Here is a 12,685-nt window from a genome sequence, read left to right as displayed (position 1 = left end):
AAATTTGACAAATTTCATGATATGGTGACCACATTTATGTATGGAGTTATCCATTATTTACTAATAAAGCATGAATATGGACTCCATTTTCAATTGGCAAAAATGAATTTGTACTTCTAGCTTATTTCCTTAAATATGCTAGTATTATCTAATTGCTTCTAGTCTCTAGATTGCATACTTGGACTCAGCCTTAAAATTTAGATCAAGTTCCATTTAAGTAATAAAATGGCTAGTAATAACATGAAATTAATAAATTTTAAAAAGTATCACAGTGGGATATTTTCTCCTTGCATTACTCCTGTATTAAATACCTCTTTATTGACTATGCTAATTAAATTTTAAAATGTTAGCAGGGACAGACACTGGTATACATTTTGAAATATCTGTTAATATATTTTACAACAAATGTGGTATATATTATTAGTCTTTTTTTGTTCCAAATTCCAAAACTATAGTATGAGAAAGAGAAATATAATTTGGTGGGGATCTTACCTATCAAAATTAAGTGATTATTCCAAACACCACCTGTTTTAACAAATCTAATCTTCAATGATGTGTTTTTGTAAAGCTGTCTCTTAAGTGTGTTTCTGTGCTTTTAACAATGTAGGAGCAGCATATTTATCACTGCAAATTCTAATTACAGTTTACCTTTGAACAACACAGGTTCGAACTGCTCAGATCCACTTATATGTGGATTTCCTTTACTAAATGCAGTACTACATGATTCATGGTTGGTTGAATCCATGGATGTGGAACCAAAGATATGAAGGGCAGACTGTAAAGTGCAACTTAGATTTTCCACTACTCAGAGGGTCTGTGCCCCCAACCCCAGCATTGTTCAAGGGTCAGCTGTGTGAAAGAATCAGCATTGATGGCCTTAGAGTATCAATGCTGTTCTCAGAGTTACATAATATAACAATAATCTCTCCGTGTTACTCCACCACAAAATTAAGATAATCCAGTGACAAAATAGACAATAGGCACCTTCTCCATTGTTTATATTATTTCATTTTCAGTTTTATTGTTGCAATGGCCTTAGTGGCTAATCTTGTATAGTGTGACACAAAATTATTTTTTAGATAAAGACATTTGAATTATCTAGAACACAGTTAGGCAAACTTTGATGCCCAGGCCAACTTTTGCTCACTGCCTGTTTTTATAAATATATTTTTCGTGGAACACAGCCAGGCCCATTAGTTCATAAATTATCTATTACTGCTTTTATACTACAATAGGAGAGTTAAGTAGTTAAGACAATCACCATCTGCCCACAAGACCCAAATTATTTACTCTATTGTTCTTTACTGAATAGGTTTGCTGACCTCTTGTCTAGAGTGAAAATGTTAGACTTTTAAGAACCAAAAGAATCATCTGGTTTACCCACATAATTTTTAAGTGATAAAACTGAGGCCCAAATATTTCAGACAACTTAGGTTATAATTATAACAAAAATAATGGTAAAAACAAATGGTAAAACAACATGGCAAAAACTTGTATTTATTAACATTATATTCTGTGTCAAGTATTATGCAAAATGGGTAATAGCATACCAATTTATAAATGTGGAATTGGTCCCACAAAATATTTAATAAACTTGGCCATAATCATCCATGTAGAACATGTTGGCAGCAACATTTAAATATTAATCTATCTGGTTCAAAAGTCTCTATTTTTTCCATCAAATCACATGTTCTCAAAAAAATAACTAGTCTGTCAAATTTCTAAAATTTTCTCCATTAACACTTGTATATAGCACAAAAGTAACTACTTTCCAAAATGTTTTTTAAAAAAGATACAATGTTAATACCATATAATCAATTTGACCCAAGATTAATAATCAGTAGATATTTCTGATTATCAGATAGGGTGATTCATCTCTCATTTTAAATATCAATTCTATTTTCAGGAAGGAAAACGTCCATCAATAAGGTAAATTGGCAGGGAATTGTTAAGAAAAAATATTTAGTTTAAAAAGATGAATTTAAGAAGAAATACAAATGTCACTAAAAAATATTACCTGGGGAGACCTTCAAGATGGTAGAGGAGTAAGACATGGAGATCACCTTCCTCCCCACAAATACATCAGAAATACATCTACATGTGGAACAACTCCTACAGAACACCTACTGAATGCTGGCAGAAGACCTCAGACTTCCCAAAAGACAAGAAACTTCCCACGTACCTGGGGAGAGCAAAAGAAAAAAAAAACAGAGACAAAAGAATAGGGATGGGACCTGCACCTCTGGGAGGGAGCTGTAAAGGAGGAAAAGTTTCCACACACTAGGAAACCCCTTCACTGGCAGAGACTGGGGGTGGCAGGGGGGAAGCTTTGGAGTCACGGAGGAGAGCACAGCAATAGGGGTACAGAGGGCAAAGCAGAGAGATTTCTGCACAGAGGATCATTGCCAACCAGCACTCATCAGCCTGAGAGGCTTGTCTGCTCACTGGCCGGGGCAGATGGGGGCTGGGAGCTGAGGCTCAGGCTTCAGAGGTCAGATCCCAGGGAGAGGACTGGGGTTGGCTGTGTGAACACAGCCTGAGGTGGGCTAGTGCACAACAGCTAGCTGGGAGGGAGTCCAGGAAAAAGTCTGGAGCTGCCTAAGAGGCAAGAGACCATTGTTTTTGGGGGCGCGAGGAGAGGGGATTCAGAGCACCACCTAAAGGAGCTCCAGAGACGGGTGTGAGCTGCAGCTGTCAGCGGGGACACCAGAGACGGCATGAAACGTGAAGGCAGCTGCTGCAGCCACCAAGAAGCCTGTGTGCAAGCACAGGTCACTATCCACACCTCCCCTCCCTGGAGCCTGTGCAGCCCGCCACTGCTAGGGTCCCATGATCCAGGGACAACTTCTCTGGGAGAACAAACGGCATGCAACAGGCTGTTGCAATGTCACACCAGTCTCTGCCGCCACAGGCTCACCCAGCATTCAGTACCCCTCTCTCCCCTGGCCTGAGTGAGCCAAAGCCCCCTAATCAGGTGTTATTTTAACCCCGTCCTGTCTGAGCAAAGAACAGATGCCCTCAGGCGACCTACACACAGAGGCGGGGCCAAACCCAAAGCTAAACACCAGGAGCTGTGCGAACAAAGAAGAGAAAGGGAAGTCTCTCCCAGCAGCCTCAGGAGCAGTGGATTAAATCTCCACAATCAACTTGATGTACCCAGCATCTCTGGAATACATGAATAGACAACAAATCATGGCAAAATTGAGGCGGTGGACTTTGGGAGCAACTGTAGACTTGGGGTTTGCTTTCTGCATCTAATTTGTTTTTGGTTTTAAGTTTATCTTAGTTTAGTGTTTACAGTTTATTATAATTGGAAGATGTGTTTATTGATTTGGTTGCTCTCTTCCTTTTATATATATATATATATATATATATATTTTTTTTTTTTTTCCTTTTTCTCTTTTTGTGAGTATGTATGTGTATGCTTCTTTGTGTAATTTTGTCTGTATAGCTTTGCTTTTACCATTTGTCCTAGGGTTTGTCTGTCCTTTTTTTTTTTTTAAGTATAGTTTTTAGTGCTTGTTATCACTAGTGAATTTGTTTTTTAGTTTGGCTGTTCTCTTCTTTCCTTCTTTCTTTCTTTTTAATTTATAACATTTGTTTAATTTTTATTTTAATAAATTTCTTTTCTTTTCTTTCTTTCTTTCTTTCTTTCTTTCTTTCTTTCTTTCTTTCTTTCTTTCTCTCTTTTTTTCTTTCTTTCTCCCTTTTCTTCTGAGTTGAGTGGCTGCAGGGTCTTCATGCTCTGGCCAGGTGTCAGGCCTGTGGCTCTGAGGTGAGATAGCCGAGTTCAGGACATTGGTCCACCAGAGACATCCCAGCTCCATGTAATATCAAACAGTGAAAGTTCTCCAAGAGATCTCCATCTCAATGTTAAGACCCAGCTCCACTCAACGACCAGCAAGCTACAGTGCTGGACACCCTATGCCAAATGACCAACAAGACAAGAACACACCAACACCCATTAGCAGAGAGGCTGCCTAAAATCATAATAAAGTCACAGACACCCCAATACACACCACTAGACGTGGTCCTGCCCACCAGAAAGACAAGATATAGCCTGATCCACAAGAGCACAGGCACCAGTCCCCTCCACCAGGAAGCCTACACAACCCACTGAACCAACCTTAGCCCTGGGGGCAGACAACAAAAACAATGGGAACTATGAATATGCAGCCTGCAAAAAGGAGACCCCAAACACAGTAAGTTAAGCAAAATGAGAAGACAGAGGAACACACAGCAGATGAAGGAGCAAGGTAAAAACCCACCAGACCTAACAAATGAAGGGGAAATAGGCAGTCTACCTGAAAAAGAATTCAGAGTAATGATAGTAAAGATGATCCAAAATCTTGGAAATAGAATGGAGAAAATACAAGAAATGTTTAAAAAGGACCTAAAAAAACAAAAAAAAGCAAACAAACAATGATGAAAAACAAAATAAATGAAATTAAAAATTCTCTAGAAGAAATGAATAGCAGAATAAAGGAAGCAGAAGAACGGATAAGTGACCTGGAAGATAAAATAGTGGAAATAACTACCACAGAGCAGAATAAAGAAAAAATAATGGAAAGAATTGAGAAAAGAAAGGGACTGAGAAAATATTTGAAGAGATTATAGTTGGAAACTTCCCTAATATGGGAAAGGAAATAGTCAATCAAGTCCAGGAAGCACAGAGAGTCCCATACAGGATAAAACAAAGGAGAAACACACCAAGACACATATTACTCAAACTATCAAAAATTAAATACAAAGAAAAAATATTAAAAGCAGCAAAGGAAAAACAACAAATGACATACAAGGGAATCCCCATAAGGTTAACAGCTGATCTTTCAGCAGAAACTCTGCAAGCCAGAAGGGAGTGGCAGGACATATTTAAAGTGACGAAAGGGAAAAATCACAAATCAAGCCTTGGTAAACTTAAAAAAAATGAAATAGTATCAAGTATCTTTTCCGACAACAATGTTATGAGAGTAGATATCAATTACAGGAAAAAATCTGTAAAAAATACAAACACATTGAGGCTAAACAGTACACTACTTAATAACCAAGAGATCACTTAAGAAATCAAAGAGGGAATCAAAAATACTTAGAAACAAATGACAACGAAAACACGACACCCCAATACCTATGGGATGCAGCAAAAGCAGTTCTAAGAGGGAAGTTTATAGAAATACAATCCTATCTCAAGAAACAAGAAACAACTCAAATAAACAACCTAACTTTACACCTAAAGCAACTAGAGAAAGAAGAACAAAAAACCCCGAAGTTAGCAGAAGGCAAGAAATCATAAAGATCAGATCAGAAAAAAATGAAAAAGAAATGAAGGAAACGATAACAAAGATCTATAAAACTAAAAGCTGGTTCTTTGAGAAGATAAACAAAATTGATAAACCATTAACCAGACTCATCAAGAAAAAAAGGGAGAAGACTCAAATCAATAGAATTAAAAATGAAAAAGGAGAAGAAACAACAGACACGGCAGAATCACAAAGGATCATGAGAGATTACTACAAGCAACTATATGCCAATAGAATGGACAACCTGGAAGAAATGGACAAATTCTTAGAAAAGCACAACCTGTGCTCACTTCGGCAGCACATATACTAAAATTGGAACGATACAGAGAAGATTACCATGGCCCCTGCACAAGGACGACATGCAAATTCGTGAAGCATTCCATATTTTTAATAAATAAAATAAAAATAAAATTGAAAAAAAAAATAAGAAAAGCACAACCTTCCGAGACTGAACAAGGAAGAAACAGAAAGTATAAACAGACCAATCACAAGTACTGAAATTGAGACTGTGATTTAAAATCTTCCAACAAACAAAAGCCGAGGACCAGATGGCTTCACAGGCGAATTCTATCAAACATTTAGAGAAGAGTTAACACCTATCATTTTCAAACTCTTAAAAAATATAGCAGAAGGAGGAACACGCCCAAACTCATTCTACGAGGCTACCGTCACCCTGATACCAAAACCAGACAAAGAGGTCACAAAGAAAGAAAACTACAGGCCAATATCACTGATGAACATAGATGCAAAAATCCATGACAACATACTAGCAAACAGAATCCAACAGCACATTAAAAAGATCATACACCATGATCACGTGGGGTTTATCCCAAGAATGCAAGGATTCTTCAACATACGCAAATCAGTCAATGTGATAAAACATATTAAAATATTGAAGGATAAAAACCATATGATCATCTCAATAGGTGAAGAAAAAGCTTTTGACAAAATTCAACACCCATTTATGAAAAAAACCATCCAGAAAGTAGGCATAGAGGGAACTTACCTCAGCATAATAAAGGCCATACATGTCAAACCCACAGCCAACATCGTTCTCAATGGTGAAAAACTGTAACCATTTCCTCTAAGATCAGGAACAAGACAAGGTTGTCCACTCTCACCACTATTATTCAACATAGTTTTGGAAGTTTTAGCCACAGCAATCAGAGAAGAAAAAGAAAGAAAAGGAATCCAAATCGGAAAAGAGGAAGTAAAGCTGTCACTGGTTGCAGATGACATGATACTATACATACAGAATCCTAAAGATGCTACCAGAATAGTACTAGAGCTAGTCAATGAATTTGGCAAAGTAGCAGGATACAAAATTAATGTACATGAATCTCTTAAATTCCTATACACTGATGATGAAATCTGAAAGAGAAATTAAGGAAACACTCCCATTTACCACTGCAACAAAAAGATTAAAATACCTAGGAATAAACCTACCTAAGGAGACAAAAGACCTGCATGGAGAAAACTATAAGACACTGAAGAAAGAAATTAAAGATGATACAAACAGATGGAGAGATATACCATGTTCTTGGATTGGAAGAATCAACATTGTGAAAATGGCTATACTACCCAAAGCAATCTACAGATTCAATGCAATCCCTTTCAAACTACCAATGACATTGTTCACAGCACTAGAACAAAAAATTTCACAATTTGTATGGAAACACAAAGGACAGAGAGTAGCCAAACAATTGAGAAAGAAAAATGCAGCTGGAGGAATCAGTCTACCTGACTTCAGACTGTACTGCAAAGCCACAGTAATCAAGAGAGTATCATCCTGGCACAAAAACAGAAATATAGATCAGAATAGAAAGCCCAGAGATAAACCCACGTGCATATGGTCAACTTATCTTTGAAAAAGTAGGCAAGAATATACAATGGAGAAAAGACAGTCTCTTCAATAAGTGGTGCTAGGAAAGCTGGACAGCTATATATAAGAGAATGAAATTGTAACACTCCCTAACACCATACACAAAAATAAACTCAGAAATGATTAAAGACCTAAATATAAGACCTGATTGTATAAAACTCTTAGAGGAAAACATAGGCAGAACACTCTGTGACATAAATCACAGCAAGTTCCTTTTTGACCCACCTCCTAGAGAAATGGAAATCAAAACAAAAATTAAAAAATGGAACCTAATGAAACATAAAAGCTTTTGCACATCAAAGGAAACCATAAACAAGACAAAAATACAGCCCTCAAAGTGGAAGAAAATATTTGCAAATGAAGCAACTGACAAAAGATTAATCTCCAAAATTTAGAAGCAGCTCATGCAACTCAATATCAAAAAAAATCCAAATACCCAATCCAAAAATGTGCAGAAGACCTAAATAGACACTTCTCCAAAGAAGATATACATATTGCCAACAAACACATGAAAGGATGCTCAACATCACTAGTCATTAGAGAAATGCAAATCAAAACTACAATGAGGTATCACATCATGCCGATCAGAATGGCCATCATTAAATCTACAAATAATAAATGCTAGAGAGGGTGTGGAGAAATGGGAACCCTCTTGCATTGTTGGTGAGAATGTAAATTGATACAGCCACTATGGAGAACAGTATGGAGGTTCCTTAAAAAACTAAAAATAGAACTACCATATGACCCAGTAATCCCACTACTGGGCATAGACCCTGAGAAAACCGTAATTCAAAAAGAGTCATGTACCACAATATTCACTGCAGCACTATTTACAATAGCTAGGACAAGGAAGCAACCTAAGTGTCCATTGACAGATGAATGTATAAAGAAGATGTGGCACATATATACAATGGAATATTACTCAGCCATAAAAAGAAATGAAATTTAGTTATTTGTAGTGAGGTGGATGGACCTAGAGACTGTCATACAGAGTGAAGTAAGTCAGAAAGAGAAAAATAAATACCATATGCTAACACATATATATGGAATCTAAAAAAAAAAATGGTTCTGAAGAACTTAGGGGCAGCACAGGCATAAAGTCACAGACGTAGAGAATGGACTTGATGACACGGGGAGGGGGAAGTTTAAGCTGGGACAAAGTGAGAGAGTGCCATGGACATATATACACTACCAAATGTAAAATAGATAGCTAGTGGGAAGCAGCCACATAGCACAGGGAGATCTTCTTGGTGCTTTGTGACCACCTAGAGGGTTGGGATAGGGAGGATGGGAGGGAGACGCAAGAGGGAGGATATATGGGGATATATGTATATGCATAGCTGATTCACTCTGCTATAAAGCAGAAACTAACACACCATTGTAAAGCAATTATACTCCAATAAAGTTGTTTAAATGAATATTACCTAATTTTTTTTATATTAAGATGATTTCTTAATTATTTCCTGCATTGAGGATTTCAGATTATTCAGTTGCAATTTAAAATATACATTCATATTTAAAACCTAGGTGAACTTTAAAAAATAATGCTTAATATAGATAAAATTTTCTTTACAAAATATTATGAGAATAAAAGTATTTTAAAAATATCATAGAATGTGTAAGATTTCTTATAAGCCACAGTATGTACTGAAACTGAAATTAGAAGATGAGAGACACTCTTCTATGATTTTGATGCTAGTAAGTCATATTTTAAAAGTTAATGATTTTTTTATCTCTTTCTTTTTGATTTATTCTTCTGTGCTTTTTCTGAGGCATTAGCTTTGGTGATACTTCACAAAAAATGTCATGTTCATGATTCACAAAAATTCATTATTTTTTTAAATAGATCTTTATTGGAGTATAATTGCTTCACTATACTGTGTTTCTGTTGTAAAGCAAAGTGAATTAGCTATATGCATACATATATACCCATATTCCCTCCCTCTTGAGCCTCCCTCACACCCTCCCCATCCCTCCCCTCTAGGTCATCGCAAAGCACTGAGCTGATCTCTCTGTGCTATGCTGCTGCTTCCCACTAGCTAACTATTTTGAGAAGGCAATAAAGTTCATTATTGAATCCACTAGAATTATATCCAAACATCCCAACATAGTTTGCTAGTATGTAGAGGTTATCCACCAATTTGGGAGTGCTGCTTTCGGATAATTTAATTTGCTGCTACCGTTTTACAGTGCATTTATTTCATAAGACTTCAACAAAGAAAATTTGGTAAAAATATGTGAAATATGTTTGCTTTTTCTCCTCATAAGTTCTTTTTCAAAGCAGTGTTTGTTGGATGGGACAATTTCCACTACCTTATGTGGATAGTGTAGTACATCCACTTTGGTATGATCTGTGAGATAGGTTCATAAGCATTCACATGTCCCCTCTCTGCTACAGAGTCTTTGTTTAACACATATCATGGTTTGTTGCTCGGAAAGTTTTCAAAAAGCTAGTTTGTTTATCTGATAGTATAAGTTCTGAAAACCATGTTCATATATATTATACCTATCTTTGCCTTGCATGCTCCCCTAAGTATAAATATTTTTTTATGCTGCACTTTAAAACTCTTTGTCATGGAAGGAAATCACATCCACCACTCATTTGTTCCACCACTCTCATCTCAGAATGAACTTATTTTCTGTCCACATAGATGTGGCATAATGTGAGAGAAAAACCACCAAATCACTGCATCCATTTCTACTGACAAAAGTTTCCCCTTGCAGACATTATTTGCTCTTGGAAAGATGTTTTGGTTTCAGCAAAGGGATTCATTGTGTGTGTATGTGTGTGTGTGTGTGTGTGTGTGTGTGTGTGTGTGTGTGTGTTATTGTTTAGTATCATAATACTTACAAAGTAACAGCAAAATAAATGCTAAATAAGTTTTACTGTTAAATAAAGCTTTAAAAATGAAAAAGAGTTTGCCTAGAGATGTTCTAGGAGTAGAGTTTCAAAAATGTGAGCAATATTTTTGTTGTTTCTCCAGGAAGAAAATGTGCAGAAATAAGTTGGTAGATAGGTTGTTTTTAGGATTATAGTCCTTTAGCAACTAATTTATACGTGACTCTTTTGATTCAATTGATGCTAGAATTTCTATTTGCAAAGAAATATTTTTGCTTGGATTAAGAGGATCTAATATGACACTTTCTGTTTACATATGTGGAAAAATATATTTCACATTATTTAATAGACTTGATTTCTCATATATCTATAAAGGAGTATTCTGAGTTACATATCTCACAACTCCTTTCTCTTTTGGTGTAATCTATTTTTTCATATATTCTTAAATATTTAGAGGTGATTTTTTTCAGGATTCTATTTTCTCTTTTATCCAAATCTATAAACCATTTATCATTTGCTGTTCTTGTTCACTACCCCCTTTATTCCAACAATAAGCAAGAAATAATATAGTTGCAAAAAAGTTAATCAAAACATTAGCTTTCTCAATATCATTTGCATTATACAATAGGTTCTCAAGGGAGAGGGTCAGCTTGTTTTCACACATCTGTCAGTGATAATTGGAAATAAGTTCAGTGGGCAATTCTTTTATGACACTCAGATACTACCTAAATAGCAAATTTTATTATGAATGTGTCCTTAATTAAAATATATGACAGCTTTCATTTCATGTTCATCTATAATAAAATTATCATAGAATGTTTTAATTTGCCATAAAAGTCCCAGGCATAGAATCCTCATATAAAGGTAGTGGAATAAGGGAGAGTCTCTCAGGTTTGGTGTACTTTTTTCTAGATTCTAAATATCTTCAAATAAGACATACACATTTTTTCCCTGGGAAAATCTAAAAGCCAACCAGAGGAACTTCTCTAAGGAAGATGGACATTAGCTTGATTTTCTAGGAGGAAAGTATAACCAGTATTTTGGGATTTGCAGGATAAAAGGTGCAGATCACAGTCAAGGATCAGGGGACAAAGACAAGAAGATAAGACATTTAGTGCTATAATTTTCTGAATAGATTAATTAATCCTGACCCGGAACTTGAGGATAGCTTTTCAGTACAAGTGGTGACTATACATGTGACCTGGTGTAAGCATTGCTGTTAGCACACCTTTCACTTGTACTTAGTAGCTCATGTAGAGAAACCACTCTGTCATTCAAGGTAAATTCTGATTAGACTGGCTGCTACTTGAATACCAGGTATCCAGTGTATGGTCACAGGTAAAGCTCTTCTTATTAACTGTGACCTATAATCTTGAGCCTCAGAGTTCATATTCTGTTAATTAACTGAAATCATCAGTACACCCTGACCTAGAGAAGAAAAGAGTGCATATCCCTGATATATACTGTTGCAGAGACAGCTATCTTTCTACCAGAATTCTTGGTCCTTCCATGCAATAAAATTTTTACTGTGAATTGGCTGCCTAGTCATACACTACACTTCTCAGATGCTTGTCAGTCTACCTAGGACAATGTAAGTAGTTCTTGGGGATAGAATATGAACAGAAGTGATATGTGTCACTTCAGGTCAAAGGCATTTAGGAAGACAATGTGCCTCCGCCTTGCCTCTCTTTCCATGTAAGCCAGTTAGGGAGGAATCTGAAGTCTTAAGAGATGCTGAAGACACAAAATGGAAGAGGACTGGTTCCCTAAATTAATGTATGCAGTATAGCTGTTCATCTATTACAAATAAATACATTGGATTATATATATATATATATATATATATATATATATATATATATATACACACACACACACACACACACACATAAAACTCTATTTAGCTATGACCCTAAAATATTCTTAGCTGGCTTGTGGAGATAGCAAAGGTAATAGAAAACACTGCATAAATTTGGTGCTTCATTGGATTTGAGAACCTTAGTACTTCTTTACCCCAAAGTGTAGGAGATAAATTGAAAAAGGCTTTGAGCAACAAAGAGCCACTAAGAATTTTTAGTTAAACAAAATAACTCAGTATTCTGGGTAAAGATCATATTAAAATGTTTCCTTTCTATTCTGATCTATTACTTCAGATGGCATTAATGTACAAGTCATTTAGCTGAGAGAGTTTCTAGGAAGCAGGAAAGCCACAAAATAAATCAGGCTTGAGATTTATACGCAGGAAAAAAATTTTATATAGTTATAACATTTGGAACTGATTACAATAAAATAGATGAGAAACCTACTAAAGTTTTGAGGGAGTTTTTCCTAAGAAATGACTGTAACAGTAAAATACACAAATCTGTCTGGGTAGCCCATAGGGAATACACCCTCACAAGATGAAGAATGGGGATAATAGGAAATGTGGTGTGCTCCAAGGACAAAGAACGAGATAAACTCAAAGGGCCAATATTGCTGGAACAAAGTTACAGGACTCCTATCACTCTGTCACAATGTGACCATTGCAATGTCCCACAGCCCTCCCAAGCAGCATGCCCTGTCCCTTTCCATTCCCATATAAGGAGAGACATTTGCCCTGTTTTTCTCCTGCTCAGCACACTGAAAGTATACATACTCTGCCCAGTCAGCAGATGACTTGCAGGTTCC

General features: G+C 36.2%; 1 non-coding gene across 1 annotated transcript; it reads left to right on the top strand.

Moving 5' to 3' along the window:
- The first annotated feature begins 5,579 nt into the window (after positions 1-5,579).
- Positions 5,580-5,686, top strand: LOC133082845 (U6 spliceosomal RNA). Its single transcript, XR_009699061.1, has one exon. It is a non-coding gene; the product is annotated as a U6 spliceosomal RNA (small nuclear RNA).
- The last annotated feature ends 6,999 nt before the right edge of the window (positions 5,687-12,685 follow it).

This window comes from Eubalaena glacialis, chromosome X, assembly GCF_028564815.1.
Source record: "Eubalaena glacialis isolate mEubGla1 chromosome X, mEubGla1.1.hap2.+ XY, whole genome shotgun sequence".
NCBI lineage: Eukaryota > Metazoa > Chordata > Mammalia > Artiodactyla > Balaenidae > Eubalaena > Eubalaena glacialis.
The sequence above is the reverse complement of the archived record's forward strand: the minus strand, read 5'-3'. Positions and strand labels throughout refer to the sequence as shown.